Here is a 21,954-nt window from a genome sequence, read left to right on the forward strand (position 1 = left end):
TTAAAACAAGAACAGGGGTTTGCAGGGAAGAGGGGGGTTACCCAGTGATCCGGTCAATGTTAACCCACCATCAAAATCACTGAAAATAGATTGTCAGAATTGCATTGCTGTTTGTGGGAGCTTGCTGTGTGAAAATTGGCTGCTGTGTTTCGTACATTACAACAGCGGATATTTTAAAACGACTGCAAAGAGCTTCGGGCCATAGAGGCAGTGAAATGTGTCTTAAAAGGAAAAGCTCTTTCTTGCCTTCTCCGTCTGGATGATCACATTAACAAAGGCACTCTCGGCCAGTCAATCTCTTATTCAGACGTAGCCAGGAACCATCCATCATCTTTCTGCACCCCAGAGACCCAACACAAACAGACAATCAGATCAATGTCTTTGAACCACAGGCACATCATTCATTCACGTAGTTCTGACTTGGCCAGTTCCCTGGCTCAGGCAATAGATAGTGTTGATGTTTCACTATTGCTGCTTGCCAACACAAAGCCAGTTCTCCATCCATATTTCCTAACCACTTGTCGCCTTTCTATTTTAACTTCCCCTTCGTGCCACTCTGTATAAGAAGCCAACTGGTTTACTGCCAGCGCCGTGTCCAACCAGCTACTGGATTGATGCTGTCTGATCATTCACACTCTCTTTCTGAGCACTTTTTCTGTTGAGCTCTTCCTTGTTGACGACTCCATCAGACAGGGAATCAGTGCCCACTGACGTTAATTACAGCTTCCTGAACTGATTGCTCCCAATTCCTTTCCCCTGTCCTTGTCACAAAGAGTGCTGTTGAGTAGCAATGCCTGAGATAATTTCGTAATTACATAGCAGAGGTGACTGTGGCTCCCATCAATGTCAATGGACAGAACTGCCGAACTCTCCAGTGCTAAAGAATCTCAAACTACAACAGTGGGTTCCTGCAACCTTTACCAGAAAAATGATCACACGTTGAATACCTCTTAAGCAGATCTTTCACAGCCTCCTGGAGTCAACATCAATCATTTTAGATCTTAGCCTCTGCCCTTATTCTGTTTCATGTCTTTTTGCTGGTGTGCGTTTTTGTCTCAGTTCTCTTTTTCAGTCAAACAGGAGTTAAATTGCCATTCTCACCTTTTCTAGATGCATCTTTTATTTCTTTACCTGTCCCACTACCACTTTCTTTGGCCTTGTACCATGACCTGTCACCATCTAATCTCTTCTCTGTTCACCCTATCATCTGCTCAAAACCCTTTCTAACTTTTCCCAGTGCGAGGTCACAGACTTAACTCTCATTAACTTTGTTTTTCTCTCTCTCTCTCTCTGTCTCTGTCTCTCTCTCTCTGTTTCTTTCTCTGGCCTCAGTTGCTTCTTCTAAGAGCTGCTATGGTTTTGAAGAGTCCGTGTACAAAACGTGAGGTCGCTTTTTTTTCTGTTAGATCGGTGTTCCTTCAGCAGTTCCTTTAACAGTTTTAGATTTCCTGTTTGCTATTTTCCCTTTCTCAAGACAGAGAGAGTATGACTGCATGTACAGCATGGAAACAGACCCTTCAGTCTAACTCGTCCATGCCAACCAGATATCCCAATCCAATCTAGTCCCACCTGCCAGCACCCGGCCCATATCCCTCCAAACCCTTCCTATTCATATACCCATCCAGATGCCTCTTAAGTGTTGCAATTGTACCAGCCTCCACCACTTCCTCTGGCACTCATTCCATACACGCACCACCCTCTGTGTGAAACAGTTGCTCCTTAGGTTGCTTTTATATCTTTCCCTTCTCATCCCAAACATATGCCCTCTAGTTCTGGACTCCCCCATCCCAGGGAAAAGACGTTGTCAATTTATCCTATTCATGCTCCTCATGATTTTATAAACCTTTATGAGGTCACTCCTCAGTCTCCGACGTTCCAGGAAAACAGCCCCAGCCTATTCAGCCTCTCCCTCTAGCTCAAATCCTCCATTCCTGGCAACCTTGTAAATCTTTTCTGAACCCTTTCAAATTTCACAACATCTTTCCGATAGGAAGGAGACCAGAATTACGTGCAATATTCTAAAAGTGGCCTTACCAATGTCCTGTACAGCCGCAACATGACCTCCCAACTCCTGTACTCATTGCTCTGACCAATAAAAGAAAGCATACCCAACACCTTCTTCACTATCCTATCTACCTGCGACTCCACTTTCAAGGAGCTATGAACCTGCATTCCAAGGTCTCTTTGTTCAGCAACACCCCCGAGGACCTCACCATTAAGTGTATAAGTCCTGCTAAGATTTGCTTTCCCAAAATGCAGAATCTCACATTTTATCCACTTATCTTCTCTGTGCCCATAAACTAGAGCTTTTGGATCCCACCCTGCTTTCCGAAAGACCCGAACCCAATAAAGGACTTTGCCTCACAGAAGTTAAGTGAGAAATAGGAAGTCTGTAATGGGAGTTGTTGAAGTGCATTTTGTAGGTGATACATATTGCTGCCACTGTTTGCTGGTGCCGGAGGAAGTGAATATTTAAGATTGTGGGTCAGATGATGATCAAGTGAGCTGTTTTGTCCCGGTTGGTGTGAAACTTCTTGAGTGCTTGTGGAACTGCATTCATCCAGGCAATTGCTCATGCTGTTGGCTTGTCAATGGTGACAGACTTTGGGTGTCAGCAGGTAAGTTAAACACTGCAAAGATCTCAGCTTCTGGCCTGCCACACTATTTATATGGCTGCTTCGTGGTGACTCCCAGAAATATTGATAATGGGTGATTTGACGATAATAATACCACCAAATGTTATGGGAAGATAAATGCCGTCTTTTGGACACGTGAACAGGTGATGCTAATTGACACTTCTCAGACCAGGACACCTAGTCACAGAGCATTTCAGAGAACATCTCTGGGACACCAGCACCAACCAACCCCACTGCCCGTGGCTGGACACTTCAACTCCCCTTCCCATTACATGTGGGTCCTGGGCCTCCTCCATCGCCATTCCTCAACCACCTCATCTTCCTCCTTGGGATCCTCCAACCCCATGGCATCAATGCGGATTTCACCAGTTTCCTCATTTCCCCTTCCCCCCACCCTTATCTCAGATCCAACCTTCAACCCGTCCTCCCTGTCCATCTTCCTTTCCACCTATTCCTGCCAGCCCTACCCCCTCCCATTTGTCTCACCATTCCCACAGCTCACAAGCCTCACTCCTGAAGAAGGGCTTTTTCCTGAAAGATTGATTTTCCTGCTCCTTGGATGCTGCCTGACCTGCTGTGCTTTTCCAGCACCACACTCTCAACTTAAACCACCACCTGCTGAGACTGTGAGACATTGGCAACTTTTACCAAATTCAATAATGATCCCTAATTCAGGAATTACTCATCACACCAGAATAAAAGCAAGATTTGCTAAAATTACCTTTCAGTCAGAAAGACAGCTTATTGACCCATTGCATCAATATTGGTGTTTTCTCCACATCAGGGAAATCTACTCTGAGCCCATCTCTTTCTTCGCCCGCTTTCAAATTTCCTTCTTGTGTCTATCTACTTCCCACCTCACTGTTGTGATAAACTCTGCATTTTTGTGTTAAGTGCATTCTCATAATCCTTTGTGTTGTCTTTAATCTTTTAAAATGGGTTCGAGGAAGTCAGCACAATATCTATTCCTGATTTCCTCTTGTAGCTTTTCTAAGTCTCAGCTGTTGTCCTTGCCATCTTTAAATCCCTAATTCCTGTCATCTCATACTCAATATTCATTCTGTTTGTAGTGACTGTAATGAGGTCAGCCAGAGGGACCTCATAGAATATGAGTTCCCCGATTGGCTTTGTTCATCTGGTCCAATTAGGGAGCCATAGCAAAGAGATAAGAATAGGAGTGCCAATATCCTGTTCACTCTGAGAGCTGACTCTGAGGAAGCTGGATCAGTGTGAAGGACTCTCCACGTGTAAATAACGAATAAGTTGGTGATGGGATACCAGTCTCTGTGGAAGTATTTCACCATTGTAAGCTCCAAATTATCTGTCTTCCTGCTGTTAGTCGCTAAGCTCTAACCACGTCCCATCTTTGCACAGTCAGGGAGAGCAATGGAGGTGGAAATCAGAAAGCAATTTGAAGGGCTGGAGGGAAAATCTTCTCCCCGCTTCATCATGAAGAGAGGGGATTGCATTGAGAACAATTAAAGAGTGAGTAAGTTGCATTTGGTATGACACGTTATTCATTTATTAAAGATGAAGATGCATTCAATCTGAATGAAAAGGTTTTAGAAAAGCTGTCAGATGAATTGAACAATCACATCAGCATTGATTCCACAGACACAGAAGATGATAACAATTCTTACTCAGTCTAACTCTGATGGGCAGGTCACCACACAAACCCACAGGATGAGTAGATACGAGATTGCCTGCAGAGCACGAATTTTAAACAAGAACTTTTGTCGTGAAACGAGGCTGGTCATGCGGAAGCTGTTTTCTTTCATGAAATGGCAGATTTCAAGGAAATAGAACATCGAAATAGAATCTTCTTTCCTTGAACAACAACAAGCCCATCAGATGTAAACTGGCTTTCCCAATGCAGAGGAAAACGGCTGTTAATTAAACTTACATATTCCATTACTATGATCAAGTGACAATGCCGGTCTTTTGACAAAATTTGTCTTTATGTTGGGCTTAAATTTGGGCTTGTTTTAACTAATGGGCAGCTTTATGTGTTCTTTTTTCTACAGTAAGAAGCTTTGATTTTGGAAGGGTGGGGTTCGAGGGCGGAGGTGCGGGAAGTGGATGAGATGCACTGGAGGCCATTATCAACCACATGGGAGGGGAAATTGGTTTAACCCTGAGGGTCAGCATGCCTCAGGCGAAGGGAGAGGCTGAGAAGGTGTGACTTTCATGGTAACCTCAGCCAGTACTGGAATTGAACCCATAATGTTGAATCTACTCTGCATTGAAAACCCACCAGTCAACTGAGCTAACTCCAGTAATGAGTCACTGACTACATAACTCCAACAAGTGCAGATGACCCAGAAAGTACACTTTATTTGAAATGTCCAGCTCACAAGCCAACTGGATACACTGAATGTCCCAGGACGTGCAGTATCAATCCATGGAATTGTTCCAACAAGGGAAAATCCAAGGACAGTTGGCCATGTGTGGGTCAGTAGGTTGCAGTCCAGCCTAATTCTGGATTAGTGGTGCTGGAAGAGCACAGCAGTTCAGGCAGCATCCAAAGTGCCGCGAAATTGACGTTTCGGGCAAAAGCACAGTCCAGCCTAAGTCAGGTGTTTCCAAGTTCATGTCCCACTCTAGGGATAACATATAATCTAAATTGATATACCCAATGTGTGGAATTGAGGGAGCACTGCACTGGCAGAGGATCAGCACTGAGGGAGTGCTGCATTGTCAGAGGGTCAGTACTGAAGGAGTGCCACACTGACACGGGGTCAGTCCTGAGAGAGTGCTGCACTGTCAGACGGTCAGTGCTGAGGGAATGCCCCTCTGTCGGAGGGTCAGTACTGAGGGAGTGCTGTGCTGTCAGAGGATCAGTACTGAGTGATTGTTACATTGTCAGGATTCCATCTTTTGAATGAGACATTAAGGCAATGCTTTTACAGCTGGATTGAAAAGATTGTATGGCAGAGGACATCTCCTCAGTATGTTGGCAGGTATTTTGTCCTCATTCAGCCATTTACAAGAGCTTGCTGTCCACAAACTGGCCTCATGTTTCTGGCATTATAACGTCGACTGAACTCCAAAAGCCCTTCAGTGACTATGAAACATTTTGGGAATGTTTTGGGGTTGTGAGAGATACTATATAAATCCAAGTCTTCTTTGTTTCCCTGAGGAGCAGAGTGTAACAGGGTGATAATCTGTAACCTTGCAATAGTGGTCACAATGTTCCAGTTTGTGGGCTGGAGAGATAAGAGATCTACAGACTGAACAGCCTACCTTTGATTGTGCCTGTGTTATACTCATTGATAATGACCCATGAAAACTACTAGCGTGTAGACAATATTCAGCCCTGGAGTACAGTGCCGATATTTTCTTCATAATTTCTCCTTCTTATTGTCCAAAGATGATGTATGAGGAATTATTTTGCCACAGGAGGAATGCAGAGAAGCTGGCAGCAAGGTGGGAGATGGTGGCACATGACAACAAGAAGCTATGGGCTCCAGTTGGATGTAACCCGGTGTAATGAGAAACAGTGTACGTTCAGGGAACTTCTATTCATCCCCCTAACCTCTAATTCAGTGATGACCATTACGTCCACACTGGCTAAGGCTCCTCTATTTTTACTTTGCAAGAGTTAAACCCCCTCTTGCAAACATCGCAATGTGATATGATCATTCATCTCACACTTGGGTGTCTCCTGATCATTCAGTGTTCCTATTCTGGATGTTACATTCACCAAGGTGAAAAGTGGCATTAAAAATAGAACTCGCCTTATCACATAATCTGTGTATCATCTCACAGCCAATGAGATGGAGTTGCTGTTGCAGACAGAGAATGAGCTGTCTTCATTGGGTCCGGCTTGAGGAGAATTGAAGGTCTTGACACCAGAAGAAATAAGACCATAAGACATAGAAACAGAAATTAGGCCATTCAGCCAATCAAATCTGCTCTGCCATTTAATCATGGCTGATACGTTTCTCAATCCCATTTTCCTGCTTTCTCTCCATAACCTTTGATCCCCTTGATACTAAAGAACCTATCTACCTCAGTCTTAAATATACTCAATGACCTCGACTCAACAGCCGTCTGTGACAATGAATTCCATAGATTCACCACTCTCTAGCTAAAGACAGTTGACTTTGTCTCAGCTCTAAAACGTTTTTCCTTTACTTGAAGGCTGTGCCCTCGGGTCCCAGTCTCTCCTAGCAATGGAAACATTTTCCCAATACCTTCTATGTCCAGGCCTTTTTGTATTCTGTATGCTTCAATTAGATCTCCCCTCATCCTTTTAAACTCTATCAATATAAACCCAGAGTCCTCAAACGTTCCTTATATGTTCCACTTTTCATTCCTGGGACCATTCTCGTGGACCTCCTCTGAAACCACTCTCGGGCCAGTATGTCCTTCCTGTAATATGGGGCCCAAAACTGTGTACAATACTCCAAATGCAATATGACCAGAGCCTTATAGAGCCTCAGGAGTACATCCCTGTTTTTATATTCAAGTCCTCTCAAAGTAAATGCCATCATTGCAATTTGCCTCCCTTACTACTGATGCATCCTGCAAGTTTACCTGGAGAGAATCCTGGACTAGAACTCCCAAGTCTCTTTGCACTTCGGACTTCTGAATTTTCTCCCCATCTAGAAAATAGTCCATGCCTTTATTCTTCCTACCAAAGTGCATGACCTCACATTCTCCCAGGTTGTTCTCTCTGCTCATCTTCAAATCGTGTCATGGAATTATAGAGTCATACGGCTATACAGAATGGAAACAGACCCTTTGATTCAACTCATCCATACCGACCAGATGTCCTAATCTTTGAAAATTCACCAGACTGAGCAGATGGGACTTGTGTTTAATGTCTTCTCTAAAAGCTGATGTTATTGAAATTGGCATTTTCTCAGTGCAACACTGAGGTGTCAGCCTTGATGGGGTGCAAGAGTGGGATTTGATCCTATGACTGATAGACAAGACAGGTGGGTAAACAGACCGTCGGAAGGATTGCGACACTCCTGCTACCTCCTCTCCACATGAAATATTTAAGGATGACAATCATGTCCTGTCCTCCTCAGCACAAATCTCAATTTCAGAGGGTCTCCTGCCTACACCAGTTTCATTTCCAGTGTTCTAGTTCTACCTGACACATTACAAAACTGTTGTCAAATTGCCAGATCATATACTTCCTCCTGCTCTCATTTTGTATTGTGCACAGAGAGCTTTATCAACGTAAAGTGCTGTTGTCCCCAAATCACTGCTGCCAAACATTAGTCCACCATCATCTGGTAAGCAATGATAACCCATGCTTGTTTCTATAACTTGCATCCCTTGCTTTAAATCCCCCCACTGCCTTTCCGTCCTGCTCCCTGACACTCACCTCACCTACAACAACAAGAAATATACAGAGTTTGTTTTTTCAGCGGCTTGCCTTCCCCATTTCTCACCATGCCATTGTCTTCCCAGCTCCCCCTTGCCTTTGTTCTGAAGATGCATAATTCCCTAGCTTCACCACTGCCCCTCCTCCTTCCACCCCTGCCCTCATCCCTGTTGAGCCTACCTTCACTACAACCGCTGATAATCCATATTGTCCTCCTGTCCATGCATGCTGATATTGTAAATTGTTTGCCCCCTTCATCACCTCCTCAACTACTGTCCCATGGTCTTTCAAATCTGCCATCAAGTGTCATACTGAAAGGAAGATGGTCTTCATCTGCTTCCCAGATGGCACCCTATACCATAGTGACCATGGTACATTATCCTTCTTGGTACCATGCAGCTTATTCGAATTAATTCAAATATGGAATTCAAAGGTAGCTCGCGATTGTTGAATGGCCTTGAAGGCCTATCTGGTTCATGAATGGCCTTGAAGGAAGAAAACCTATCATTCTGAGTGAGTCTTGCCAACATGTGAGCCTGAGGCAATGTGGTGGAGGCATTTAGGGATGAATAATAGATGTTGACCCAAACAGTTCCGAGCAGAGATTGATTGGAGGGAAACCTGCAAGTGACGGTGTCTCCATGTATCTGCTGCCCTTGTCCTTCCAAGTGGCAGTGGTCGTGGACTTAGAAGATACTATCTAAAGGACCTTGGCAAGTTGTTGCAGTGCGTCCTGTAGATGGGACACACTGCTGCTACTGCGCCTCAGTGTGGAGGGAGTGAATGTTTAAAATGATAGCTGAACTCACCTGACAGTGCAGCACTTCACACTTCTCTGCATTGAACATTATGTGCCACCTGTTCGCTCACTCTAACAAGTTGTCAGTGACCTGGTATAGGTTGTCAGTCCACTCAAGGTCTTGCACAAATTTAAGGTTGGGGGTCCAGAGCGAATTTGGTTGAAGACCGGTTCTGTGATCACTGAAATGACCACTCCGGTATCGACCTGCATTAGAACTGGGGAGACCATTTACCCAGACAGTTTTTTTTTATTGGTTCTGATTTGGATGTTACTAAGCAGTTTAACTGGTTCAAACCAGATGTAGGTGGACCATCCAGGGCGTGCATTTTTCTGGATACTGCTCTATGAGTTCTTTTCCACAATTTAGGTTTTGTGACACTCTTTTGCTGTCTTGAATCCACATGCCAGCAGCAATTACAATGGCTTTCCAGCTGGGATCCTGAAGAAACTTTTTAACTGTTTGGCCAAGACTTGGCTTTGTTTTGGGGTTTTGCTGTGGAGTGATCTAGAGTTCCTTTGTTCAGGATATGTCTTGAGTGGGCCTATGCAATTGCCTTCACTCAAGTGGTGTTCTCTAAGCTCAGTCAGAGTGGCGAGGGTGTCCACTTCGGTCTGAATACACTGCAACTCTTATGTTCCACTAGCCGCATTTTCCAATGATAAAGCCAGTTGTTGTGTCTGTTTGGTTCCATCTAGTAGATGCTTTTGCATGGTTACATCATTAATCCCACATACCAAATGGTCTCTCAGCATTTCATTAAGGGTAACACCAAAGTTATGTGATCTGCCAGTCATCCTAACCTAGTCAAAAACCCCAGTACAGGTTCCCCTGGTTCTCGAATTGCCGAGGAAAACCAATAGCGTCTCTTAATAGAGGCGGCTTGGGTTCGTAATATTCCTTAACTAAATCCGTTAACTCTTAAAAGGTTTTCATGTCTCAGCCTCAGGGAAAGTTCGGCTTCTCATAATCAAAAAGGCTGTGGGTCCACAAGCTGTGAGGAGAATTATTCATTGCTTTTCATCTACCCCGATGTCATTTACCTGGAAAAGTAATGCATTGTTTCCACATACTGAGCTCAGAGTTGAGTGTGTGGTGCTGGAAAAGCACTGCCAGTCAGGCAGCATCCGAGGAGCAAGAGAATCGATGTTTCAGGCATAAGCCCTTCATCAGGAATAAGCTCATTCCTGATGAAGGGCTTATGCCCGAAACATCAATTCTCCTGCTTCTTGGATGCTGCCTGACCTGCTGTGCTTTTCCAGCATCACACTCTTGACTCTGATGTCCAGCATCTGCAGTCCTCACTTTCTCCACATCCTGAGCCCAGTCTTCAATGCAGGATTGAACAAGTCAAGCTTCCCAAATAATGGCTTGCTACCAGAAATACTCATCCCGACTCAAAGATGACCATTGTGAGCAGACCGAAGGAACTCCACAGAGGTCAGTATCCCGTCACCAAGTCACTATTTCTTTACGTGTGGAGAGTCTTTGACACAGATTCAGCTCCCTGAGAGCCAACTCTCAGAGTTAACCGAACCTCTGACACTTCTGTTTACATCTGTCAGCCAGGGCTGTCTATTAGGACCAGATTAACAGCCCCAATCAATAAACTCATATTCTATGAGGTCTACTTGGCTGAACTCAATGCAATCACTACAGTGAGGAGAATTCTTTTTTACTTAAAAGATGGTCGAGCTCTAGAATTCACTTCCCAATAAGGGATAAAGACAGATACGTCACCTCCTCATATTTGAAAGAAACACATTTGGATATTCACTTGAAATCACAGCTGAGAGGACCAAAAGCTGAAGAGTGGGAGTGGGCACGTTAGCTGTTCTTTTTGTTGTTGGCATAGACATGATTGGTTAAATGGCCTCTGTATTTTTCTATTATTCCATGCTCTCCTCTCCTAATATAAATGACCTCACATGAAAATCTAGTTGGCCAAACTCCCTCGGCCTGCTCACAGAATCCCTCTCACTTGTTACGCATTTTGTGCTTCTTCTAAATACTCTGCTCTCTGTTCACTGTTCTATTAACCTTTAAATAATGTCTTCACCTTGAAGAAGTTCTCAGAAACCATCCTAGAATGGAAGCGATCTGACTTGCCACAAGTAAAACCCTTCGAGTCACAGAGTCCTACAGCACAGAGACAGGCCCTTTGGCCCAACCAAAATGTCCATCCATGCTTCCTGAGATGAATTACACTGATTCCCTTTGAACGGATACATAAAGCAAAACTATCTGCCCAGAGGACCCATGATCAGGGCACCGATCTTGTCCCTGAGCACAAAGGAGCTAATGTAAATACCTTCCTCTGTCATTGCTGTTCGTAACCTGTACAAACATGGCATTGGAAAAAAGAACCTGGTCGAGATGTGGTGCAGCTTCAGACCAGTACCGCACACCTCAAGATTTGACTGAGGCCCTGCCTGTCCTATTGGTGCATGTAAACCATCCCACATCAATATTTTGAGGGAAGAGCAGGGGCGCCCAAGGTCAATATTTACCACTGAACCACCATCCCTGCAAGGTCACCTCCTCTCTATTGCTGTTTGTGAGTGTTTGCTGTGCACGGTGTGATTCCGAATCTTCTCCATTCAGTGAGAACATGTAGTGGTGTGAGCAGGGTGAATGCAGGCCATAATAGTACAATTATCATGGTTTGTTTTTATCTGGGAGAAGCGTAACCACCCACAGTTCATTCAGGAATGGATACATTTCTTGCCCTAACGCTGGGCCACACAATGGTGATTCATAGGGGCCTGTGCATTGGCAATGTTTCAGTCGAGTCATTTTCTGCAAAACGTTAATTTGTAGACTGCCGATTAAGCAAGAAGGCTGAGGATAGTTAATACAGCAGCCATGAAGTCAGAACTGATGCAATCACCACATGCCACACCTCTCACTGTCAGCTTCACCAAATACAAACCACCAAGCATTCCACTAACTCAGCACGTGCCCTCAGGGATAAATAAGCGACTAACCTCAGAACATGTTACATTGTGAGAGTGCACAGCCAAGCAGCAGCCTGATGGTACCACACAAGCCTTGTTTCACGTTCAGAAGCTACACGATATTGGTGCATTTAAAGAAACTGGCATGCACAGCAACAACATTTTACAGGGACATTGCCTGAGAGGAGTTGATAATCCTGTTGAAGTATACGGAGGAGGAAGGGATGGGGAGTGTGCTTTCTTCCTGCTGAGCACATGTTTAGCTGTGCAAGGTTAAGAGAGGACTGGAGCACTGAGCTCAAGCATTATTGATGCCCCACAAGTAGTAAATACTGTATGACATTTTAAAATGATGGCTTGGTATGCCTCTTAGCTCCATCATGCCTCCCCTATCCAGAGGTGTAAGGATGTGGCACAGATGTGAGTTAAATGTGACCTGGTGCCCGTAGCACCAAAAGGAGATATAGATAGTGCAGCTGAACGATTTAAATGTGATCTCAATTTTTTTTGCCACTGTGGTAAACTTAAAAGAATATTTTTTTAATTCTTTAGAAATAGACCATTCGACACAAGAGAGGCATTGGCCATTCGGCCCATCAAGTGGCATAGTGGAAAGTACTGCTGCCTCACAATGCCAGGGTCCTGGGTTTGATTCGCTCAGGCAACTGTCTCTCTGGTGTTTCCATGTCCTCCTCGTGTCTGTGTGGGTTTCCTCCAAATGTTTCAGTTTCATCCCACAGTCCAAAGGGGTGCAGCTTAGATGGATTGGCCAGGCTAATTTGCCTATAGTGTCCAGCAGTGTGCCAGCTAAGTGCATTAACTGTGGGAAATGCAGAGCTACTGGGATAGTGTGGGGGTTGGATCTGGGCGTGGTGCTCTTCAGATGGTCAGTGTGGACTCAATGGGCCAAATGGCCTCTTTCCACACTGTAGGGATTCTGCTATTTAATAAGAACATGGCTATTCTGATAATCTTCAACTCCACTTTGCTGTCTTTTCCCCATATCCCATGATTTCCTTCCAAAAAAACTTAATTCCCATGATATTGTAAATAGGCACAAAAAGGCTGTTGCTAAAGAGAAGGGTTTTTTTGACCACTTTATTTTTTTTGCAAATTCTGATACTTGTTCATGGACAGGTTAATAGCAGATGGTGCAGCCAATTGTGTGGGGGATGTCGCTTGACTGGGTAAGTATTGTTCTGAATGCTGACTCATAATACTAAATGATTCAGTAACACCCTCGCAGGTTAGCTCACGCTGAACTCTTTTATTAAATCACTGCACTTAATTTGAGCAACAGCTGCATGTATTCGGCAATTGCTGAAAGGTGACTGGCCTCTCCCAGCCCATTCTGGAGAAATACTTCTCTGTTCCCCTTTCAAAATGGCCTTCAGAAGGTCACTCACATCAACATCCCACATGAGCATGCACATGGCAGGAAAGTGTGCAGTGTCACGTGGTCCCTCTGATTCACCTGACCCCCTTTTTCTTAGTTTGGTCCATTTAGGATGGCTCAGTGGTTCGCACTACTGCCTTGCAGCATCTGGAACCCAGGTTCGATTCCAGCCTGTGTGTGTAGAGTTTGCACATTCTCCTCGTGTCTGCGTGGGTTTCCTCCAGGTGCTCTGGTTTCCAAAGATGTGCAGGTCAGGTGTATTGGCCATGCTAAATTGCCCACAGTATTAGGTGCATTAGTCAGGGATAAATGGGTCTGGGTGGGTTACTCTTCAGAGGGTTGGTGTGGACTTGTTGCACCAAAGGGCCTGTTTCCACACTGTAGGGAATCTAATCTAATCTTAGCAGATCTGCACACTGATTGCCAAAGGCAGCATGAGAGAATCATTGTTTAAAGGGACAAGGCCCCAATTTGACTGGACTTGTGACTTTGAAGGTCTGTTTGGACAAGGCACAGAGTGTTTTCGGAGGCTCAGTGGATTTGCCAGTGAGTGTTGCTGCAACCTTCCAGAGTGGGCAGAGTAATAGGGAACCTGTCCACACAAAGGTTGCAGTAGGATGGTGGGTTGAAGTCACAGGGAGATGAAGCAGAGATTATGGCGAGGAAAGGCTGATCCCTGTACACTTTGCCTGAACGTCTGAGCAGCTTTCCAATGCACCCAGTGTATCAGTGGAAGTGGCCATCAATGTTCTTTTGAACAAAAACTGAAGCTGCTGGAAAAGCTCAGCAAGTCTGGCAGCATCTGTGAAGAGCCGTCAGAGTTAACGTTTTGGATCCAAACCTGCTGAGCTTTTCTAGCAACTTCAGTTTTTGTTTCTGATTTACAGCATCAGCTGTTCTTTTGGTTTTTATTTAATATTTTCTTGGATGCTGCCACATCAAGGTCCCTCACAGCAGTCTGAGATTCTTGCCTTCGATAGGTGATAATGCTCCCTCGTATAGCGGCAGCCCACTTATAATTGTTGAGTCACTCTGTGCTCATCCCAACTCTCCCATGGCCTGTCAGAAATGGGCAGTGTCAGTACCTGAGCTGTGAATGTTGGATCAAAAACAGAGCCTCTTCATCAGTGCAGTGTATTTATAGTCAGCCTTAATTTTTCACCTCACAAATGTGTGTTTTAGTTGCCCTCTGACTGGATGCATGGAAATCAAGCCAGTGATAGGGACTGTGTTGCAAAGGTGCACCAGTGTTTCAGACTCATCTACACAGAGCAGACCCCACACGGTAAATGACAAGTTCGTAACCATCCAGACTGACAGATCACTTGCAGACTGTTCGTGGAAGGATTTTTCAAGGCTTCGGAGGTTGATTTCCACATCTGCTGCACGGTTTCATTTTGAATTTGTGACTCTTGAAACGCAAGTCAGATTGACTAAGAAGCAATTCCTTTTGCTCTGTCAGTGGAAACATCTTTACAGCAATAAACGGTGCCTCGTGCCTCACCAGTGAAAGTGATCACCAGAAAGATGCCAGCTGTTCCATTGCAGCTGCAGAGAGAAAATTAGAGGCTTTCTTTTCCTTTTTGTTTAAACTCAAGCAGGTCTCTGCTCTGCGGGCTTAGATTGAGGATGTAAATGTCTCAAACATTGTTCCACGGTGTTAGTTGTGGTACAATGGTCAGCAGTCTTGCCTCTGAGCTCAAGTTCATGTCTCACTCTGAAGAGTGATGCATTTTTTTCATACTTTCATCGCCAAGGCCAGCATTTGGTGCCCCTGAACTGAGTGGCAATTCAGACGCCTCCCCGTTGCTGTGGGTCTGGAATCACAGTTAGGCCAGAGTGAATTTGCTTCCCTGAATGGCACAAGTGAACCCAGATGGGATTTTACAACAATCATTGGTAGTTATTTTGGTCGATATTATTAAGACTAGCCTTCAATTCCGGGTGCAAACTGAGTTTAAATTCTACTATCTGCCCTGGTGGGATTCAAACCTGTGACTCCAAAGCATTAGAGAGGACACCTGAATTATTAATGCAGTGACATTATGACTACACCAATATCTTCCTCCATCTCCAAGGCAAAAGTCAGGAATATCTGGATGAATGCAGCTTCAACAACATTTAGGGAGCTTGACATCATCTATCCCATTGATTGGTATCCCCATCCACTTAAAGATTCCACTAGAGATGCACAATGGCAGTAGTGTACCGTCTACAAGAAGCACCTCAGGAACTTGCAACGGTTCCCTTCAACAGTACTTTCTGAACGCATAACATTGAGCATTGAGAAGGTCAAGAATAGCAGAAACATGAGAACACCAGCACCAGCAAATTCCCTTCCAAACCACACACCATCCTGACTTGGAAATATGTCACTGTTTCTACAGTGTCGCTGAGTCAAAATCCTGGAACACCTTCCCTTAAAAGCACTTTGTGTGTCCCTGCACCACACAGACTGCAGTGGTTAAGTTCACCGCTGGGCAATTAGAGATGGGCATTAAACATTGGCATGCCAGTGACCCTATCTCCCATTAATAAGAAAAACAGTTATTTTAGCACTGAATCTAGGCTGCCGCCCCAGTGTAGTAGCGAGGGAGCTCTGCACTGTCAGAGATGCTGCCTTTCAGGTGGAGTGTTAAATTTCAGATGCGGCCAGCCCTCGGATCCCACAGCATTATTAGATAAACGATTGAGGAGTTATTCCCGTTCTCTTGGACAATACTTATTCTTTGACCAGCACCTGAAAGATTATCTGGCCACTGCAGTTAATGGGACCTTGCTGTGCCCTAAGTAATTGCTGTATTACATCATTGACTCCACCTCCAAAGTACTTCATTGCCTTTGGATCATTCTGAGGATTTGATTGGTGTTATGTAAGTGATGGTGAAATATCTGCAGTGGATTTTGGAATGTTTTTTCAGCATTATGCACTGACTGAAAATTTATATTGGGCACAACATGAGAACATATTCCATGGTAATTCTCCTGTGCGTTTTATGTTCTGACGCTGTAGAGACTGTAAGTGCAACCATTTTTGATGCTGTTATGGCTTCACTACATTTCACAGTTTATGCCAGCGACCTTTTTTTCTAATTCATTCTGGGGGTGTGAGTATCGCTGGCTGAGCAGTATTTATTGCCCATCTCTAATAGTCCTTGAACTGGACATCCTCCTTGGTCACTTCATGGGGCAGTTAAAAGTCAAGCATGTTTCTGTGAGTTTAGAGTCACGTACCCCCAGACCAGGTAAGGAGAGATTTCCTTCCCTAAAAGGGCATCAGTGAATCAGATGGGTTTTCATTAATGGACAACAACAGGTACATCATCACTAACAAACTAATTAATTCTCCTCAGCACCTTCCAAACCCGCATCCACTCCCATCAAGAAGGGCAAGGGCAAGGTCCTGAGGGCACCACCATCTGCAAGTTCCTGACTTGGAAATATATCACTGCACCTTCAGTGTCACTGGGTCAAAATCCCGGAACTCTCTCCCCACAGCACTAAATTCTGCCTACTGAACATGGACAGCAGAGGTTCAAGAAGGCAGCTAACCGCCACTTCTGAAATGCAAATTGAGATGGACTATGAATGCTTATGTCTGCCAGCGTGGCAAAGCATTGAGGTAAAAATACTCACCTTCACCTACAATGGCCTCACTCCAGACAATCTCCACTCCATCCTTACATACACCTTATCATCAGTAACCAATTGTCTCCTGCAGCATGTCCTCCTTTTAGTCTGTCATCTCTGCCTCTTTGACACTCTTTCTCCCTTTAAAATCCTGTGTACAAAAATGTGACCTTTTTGACCAGGCTGTTAGACACGACCCTAACTCAGGACAAACCTTGTTAAGCATGTTAATAGCAGCATATAATGTTGTTGTTGTTCTGTCTTCAGACCAGTTCTCCCATGCCCAGCTAGAAAGCAATCCAGAGAAAAAAACATTTACTGTATTCTTTTCAGGATGAATGCTGGTAGTGACTTCCACATCCCACGCTGATGTTCCCATGGCAACAGAAAAAACCGTGACAGCCAGAAAAGTATTCTGGCCAATTCCAATAATATTTGCCATGAGAATAGAACGTGGCTAGTATGAGGAAAGGCATTGGTTCGTGAAAGGGGAGAGATGGACACAAGTCTCCATTTTGACTGACAACTGTCTGATTCAACAGGGCCAGAGTGTGGCCCAGTGAGGTGAATTCCCCGTACAATGCTTCATTCAGCCATTTTATTCTCATGAACACAGATCTGGCTTTATCTGATTGTGGATAAATGTCAGCTCTGTTTGTCCGAGATGTGTCACAACACACAATGCTGGTGCCACTAGTGTGTGCCTCGTGAAGGAAAAGAAGACGAAAACTTCACCTACATCTGTTTGTTAAACAGATCAACTGGTGGTGTTTGTGTTTGAAACTTAGTGTGTGTATATGTACCGCAGTACACTTTGTATGTGAAAAGAGGGTGTGTCACTGTGTGTGGTGTGTGTGTGTGAATGCATAGCCATCAGAGTGATAGCTTGTTTCTGTCACAGTGTTTCTGTGAATTTTCAGCCAGTCAGCCCATGGGTGGTTGTTCCACCTTGAGCAGCATCACCAAGGGTCCATGATGTGTCTGCTTTGCAGTGAGGTGAGATTGTCAGGTGTGGCTGACTCAATTCTCCTCACTCCCAACGGTAAGGTGACAAAGCTAACGGTGGTTCCGAGGCTTCCAGCCAAGCGGCATTCAGTTGAACTCTGTTCTATAGGGTCTGCTACGACTGAGAGATGAGGAGGGGAACCATTGATGCCATGTTCGTGGTTCACAGCGCACACCGGAAAATGAATGGCACAGAGCCTTCAGATAGTTAAAAAGTGAAGTAACTTAATAGGCACCTTCAAGGCAGTCATGATGGGTGAGATTCCTTACCCCATGGGATGGTTTAAATTTCTCAGCCTGATTGGTGAGTGATTGGCACTGCCAGTCTAATTGAAGAGGCGAGCCAAATGGATTATAAATTGGGCACTCTGGTGCAGAAGAAGACATCGTCCTTGGATTTCAATATGTGATACTCCCCTCCTTGCTCTCCTTCTCTCACGCACGTACACACACACACACACACATAAATACAGAAACTAATGGAGCACTCACAAAACATAATGAGACTCTCAATCAACAAAAGATGATAAGGACCCTTCCAATTTCCCAAGTGGGAGAAGAAGCCGCTGCTCCTCTCACGTCCCGTGGGGATATTTTTACTCCATCTCAGATCCCCGTTGGAAGTCGGACCATTCCCGGAGGGGGGTGTGCGCCCAGAACGTTTTGAAGCTTAGGGATCTGGCATGATTTCCCCCACGGGCCTCCCACCCCCCAGCTCTCCGGCGCTACCGCGCTGTCCATGGTACTGAACTGGTTAAGTCAGTAGCAGGGAGCCGGACATCTTCCCGCGGGGACGCAGCAGCTGTCTGCCCTCTCCAGTGCTACATGTGTTTATCTCGCTGTCTCACCGCATTGACAGGAGGGTAGGGATTGAGGATTTTCCCTCCTTTCAGACACACGCTAGCTCCAGTTCCCCGAGCACAACACGGATGGAGATATTCTCCTGTGTGTCTGGGCTGGCGCTGAGCGCCTCTAGTTGCATAAACAGTCCTCGCCTTCGTTCCCTGGAAATGAAAGCGTCTATTTCAAGCGCTTGCGAACGGAGATTCGACAGTGCACCCACCTGAAACTGCGGCTTTTCCGTTCTCCACTGTCGTTTAACGTCAAGTTGCAAGCCTGCGGTTTGTCGTGAGGAGGGAGGGAGGTTTTCTTTGAACGGGGGGGTGGGAGGGGGGGAGAGGGAGGGAGCTAGCTTGCAGTGGCTGAGTTTATTCCAGCTGCATTTTTTTTGGTTTTAGACAAATTCTTCCCCGTCTTCTGCCTTCGCCTCAGACGCTGCTCTGTTCTCGGTGGAGCTGCCTCCCAGCAACAGCTGATCTTACGTCAAATCGCTGCATAATCCCCACATTCGTGCAGTCTCCAGAGAGTGTTGAACCCTCCAGAAACACACCCCCTTTTTTAAAGGGGACACCCCCCTCCCAGCGCCTGCTGCTCGGTGCGCGCAGGCTGAGAGGGGTGTGGGGTTGGGGGAGTTCGCTAGGGTCAGCAGCTCAGCTGATTGCACAATCGGACCCTTCGGCCCATCATGCCCGTACTCGGTCTCTATGCCCACTTCCCTTCTCCCCCTTCATCTCCTTTGGTCCTGGCAACCTCATAACTCCAGAAAATTGAAAGGCAGTTCAGTTCATTTCAGATCCGAACCGCTCGCTGTCTAAAATACATCTTTCCTCATGAGGCTGTTCCGTCAATCACTTCAAATTTGTGTCTTCGGTCATGGATTCTTCCACCAATGGGAACAGTTTCTCCCTGTCTACTCTGCTCAGATTGTCCTGATGATTTTGAACACCTTGATCAAATCTCCTCTTCTCCAGTTTCTCCCAGTCAATCCAGGTAAAATTTGGAACCATTCTCATGAATCTTATAAAGTGCATCCAAATCCTTCCTAAAGTACAAGCATGCAGAATTGGACACATTATGCCAGGGGACATCCACCAGTGTTTTTTCTTATAAAGGTTCACCTCAGCTTTTGTACTCTCTGCTGCTCCTTACAAAGCCTGAGACTGTGTAAACCCTTATTCACCGTTTCTTAATCTGCCCTGATACCTTGACAGTTTCGGAGGCACTTTAATTGAATGACTGAGGAGAAATTCTCTTCACTTGAGGGTACGTCCAGAAAAGGTGATCCCCTGAATGCAAACTAAAGCTAGCAGATTCAATGAAGAATTTAGGTTGAGTTTTGCAATGTTAAAAAGGTGGAACATGCTGTCTCAAGCAGCAGACAACAGTGAAACATTACAGAAGTGGGCTTGATGTTTGTGTGATGGAGAATGTAGCCTTGGGATGTGCATCAAGTTGGAAAGATGTTGCTTAGAGGAGGAGGAGGTGCATGTCCCACTGAAAAGAGAAGTCCCCTTTGTTAATCGATCTTCGAGTTTGACAATATTACAGCATTGTTGTTGACACTGGTGTGTCCTTTATTTGGCTTTTCCAGACCTATTTTCTTCTGAGTTATAGAACAAGACCACATATGATCCATCATGAACCAAATAAAAAACACAAATCAACAAGGTTATTGCAACATAATCCTTATAATTCCATGACGAGAATGCAAAGGTTCAGGCCATGGACAGCAGAGTGGTAACATCTATGAATCAGTAATCCATAGGCACAGGTTAATCTTCCTCAGAATCACAAAGTTCTTACAGCATAGAGGAGGTCATTTAGAACCCATCATGCCAGCACCAACTCTTCAGATATGTATTATTACCCAGTGCTAATCTTCCTCTACTCCTACAGACCAAGGACTCAATTGAACCTACCTCCACTGCACTTCCAGACAGTGCATCCCTTACCCTAGCTACTCATTGAGTGAATTTTTTTCCATAATACCCTTGTTTCCTTTGCAAAAAAATCTGTAACCTCCTATGTCATCTTGCTCCTTTTACAAATAGGAACAATTTCTTCCCATCTACTGTATCTAGCCTGCTCATGGCAAACTTCGAACAAATCTCCTCTCTGCTTTCTTCTTTCCAAGGAGGACAGTCCTAACTTGTTCAATTTATCCTTCAAACTAAAGTTTCTCATCTCTGGAACCATTCTTGTAAATAGCTCTGTACCCTCTCCAATGTGTTCATATCCTTCCTGTAATGTGGTGCCCAGAGCAGTACACAGTACTCCAACTGAGGTCTAAAAAGTGTCTTGTACAAGTTCAGCATCACCTCCTTGTTTACGAGTTTTGAGAAGATTTGTCGCTCAGGTTGAGGTTCTGGATGTAGGTTTGCTTGCTGAGCTGAAAGATCCATTTTCAGATGTTTCATCACCATACTAGGGAACATCTTCACTGAGCCTCCGGACGAAGCACTGCTGATGATTCCTGCTTTCTATTTATTTGTTTGGGTTTCTTTGGGTTGGCGATGTCATTTCCTGTGGTGATATCATTTCCATCACCATAGGAAATGACATCACCAACCCAAAGAAACCCAAATATATAAATAGAAAGCAGGAATCATCAGCAGTGCTTCGTCCGGAGGCTCAGTGAAGATATTCCCTAGTATGGTGATGAAACATCTGAAAATGAATCTTCCAGCTCAGCAAGCAAACAGACATCCGTCACCACCTTGTCCTTACGTTCTGTGGTCCCATAAATAAGAAGGATAAGCCAAAGGTACCATATGCTTCACTTACTGCTCTCCACGTGTCCTGTCATCCTCAATGATCTATGCACAAGTGCACTCAAAGAAATGGGTTCAAATCACACAATGACAGCTGGTGGTATTTAATTCAATTCATAAATCTGGAATTGACAGCAGATCCCAGTGATAGTGGCCATGACAACTATCATCAATTGTTGTAAAAACCCATCTCGTTTACTAATGTCCTTCAGGGAAGGAACTCTGCCATCCTTACCTGGTCTGGTCTCCATTAGACTCCAGACCCACAGCTATGTGGTTAATGTCCTGTACGCCTGCTGAAATGCCTGAGCAAGCCTCAAAGTTCAAGGGCAATTCAGGATGTATAACAAATCTTGACCTTGGCACTGATATTCACAACTGTGGAAGAACATCCTTAAAATCTGATTCACCACACATATACAAAGCTCAGGTGAGAGCACATCTGGATACAGTGTGCAGTGCTGACACTTCTCCCTGAGGAAGAAGGGCTGCAGCACAAACTTAACAAATTTTACCAGAGCTGGAATGGTTACATTAAAAGGAGAGATTACATGAATAGAATTGGATTTCCAATACGT

At 44.8% G+C, this 21,954-nt stretch overlaps 1 protein-coding gene across 1 annotated transcript in view; it reads right to left on the reverse strand.

The window, feature by feature from the left end:
* Window positions 1-18,886, reverse strand: part of LOC132836950 (phytanoyl-CoA hydroxylase-interacting protein-like) — a 52,676-nt gene extending 33,790 nt beyond the window's left edge. The window contains exon 1 of the mRNA XM_060856537.1: window positions 18,829-18,886. The gene's annotated coding sequence lies outside the window, so the exon portion shown is untranslated. The remainder of the gene's footprint in view (window positions 1-18,828) is intronic.
* Window positions 18,887-21,954: the final 3,068 nt, after the last annotated feature.

The sequence above is a fragment of the Hemiscyllium ocellatum genome, chromosome 48, assembly GCF_020745735.1.
Source record: "Hemiscyllium ocellatum isolate sHemOce1 chromosome 48, sHemOce1.pat.X.cur, whole genome shotgun sequence".
NCBI lineage: Eukaryota > Metazoa > Chordata > Chondrichthyes > Orectolobiformes > Hemiscylliidae > Hemiscyllium > Hemiscyllium ocellatum.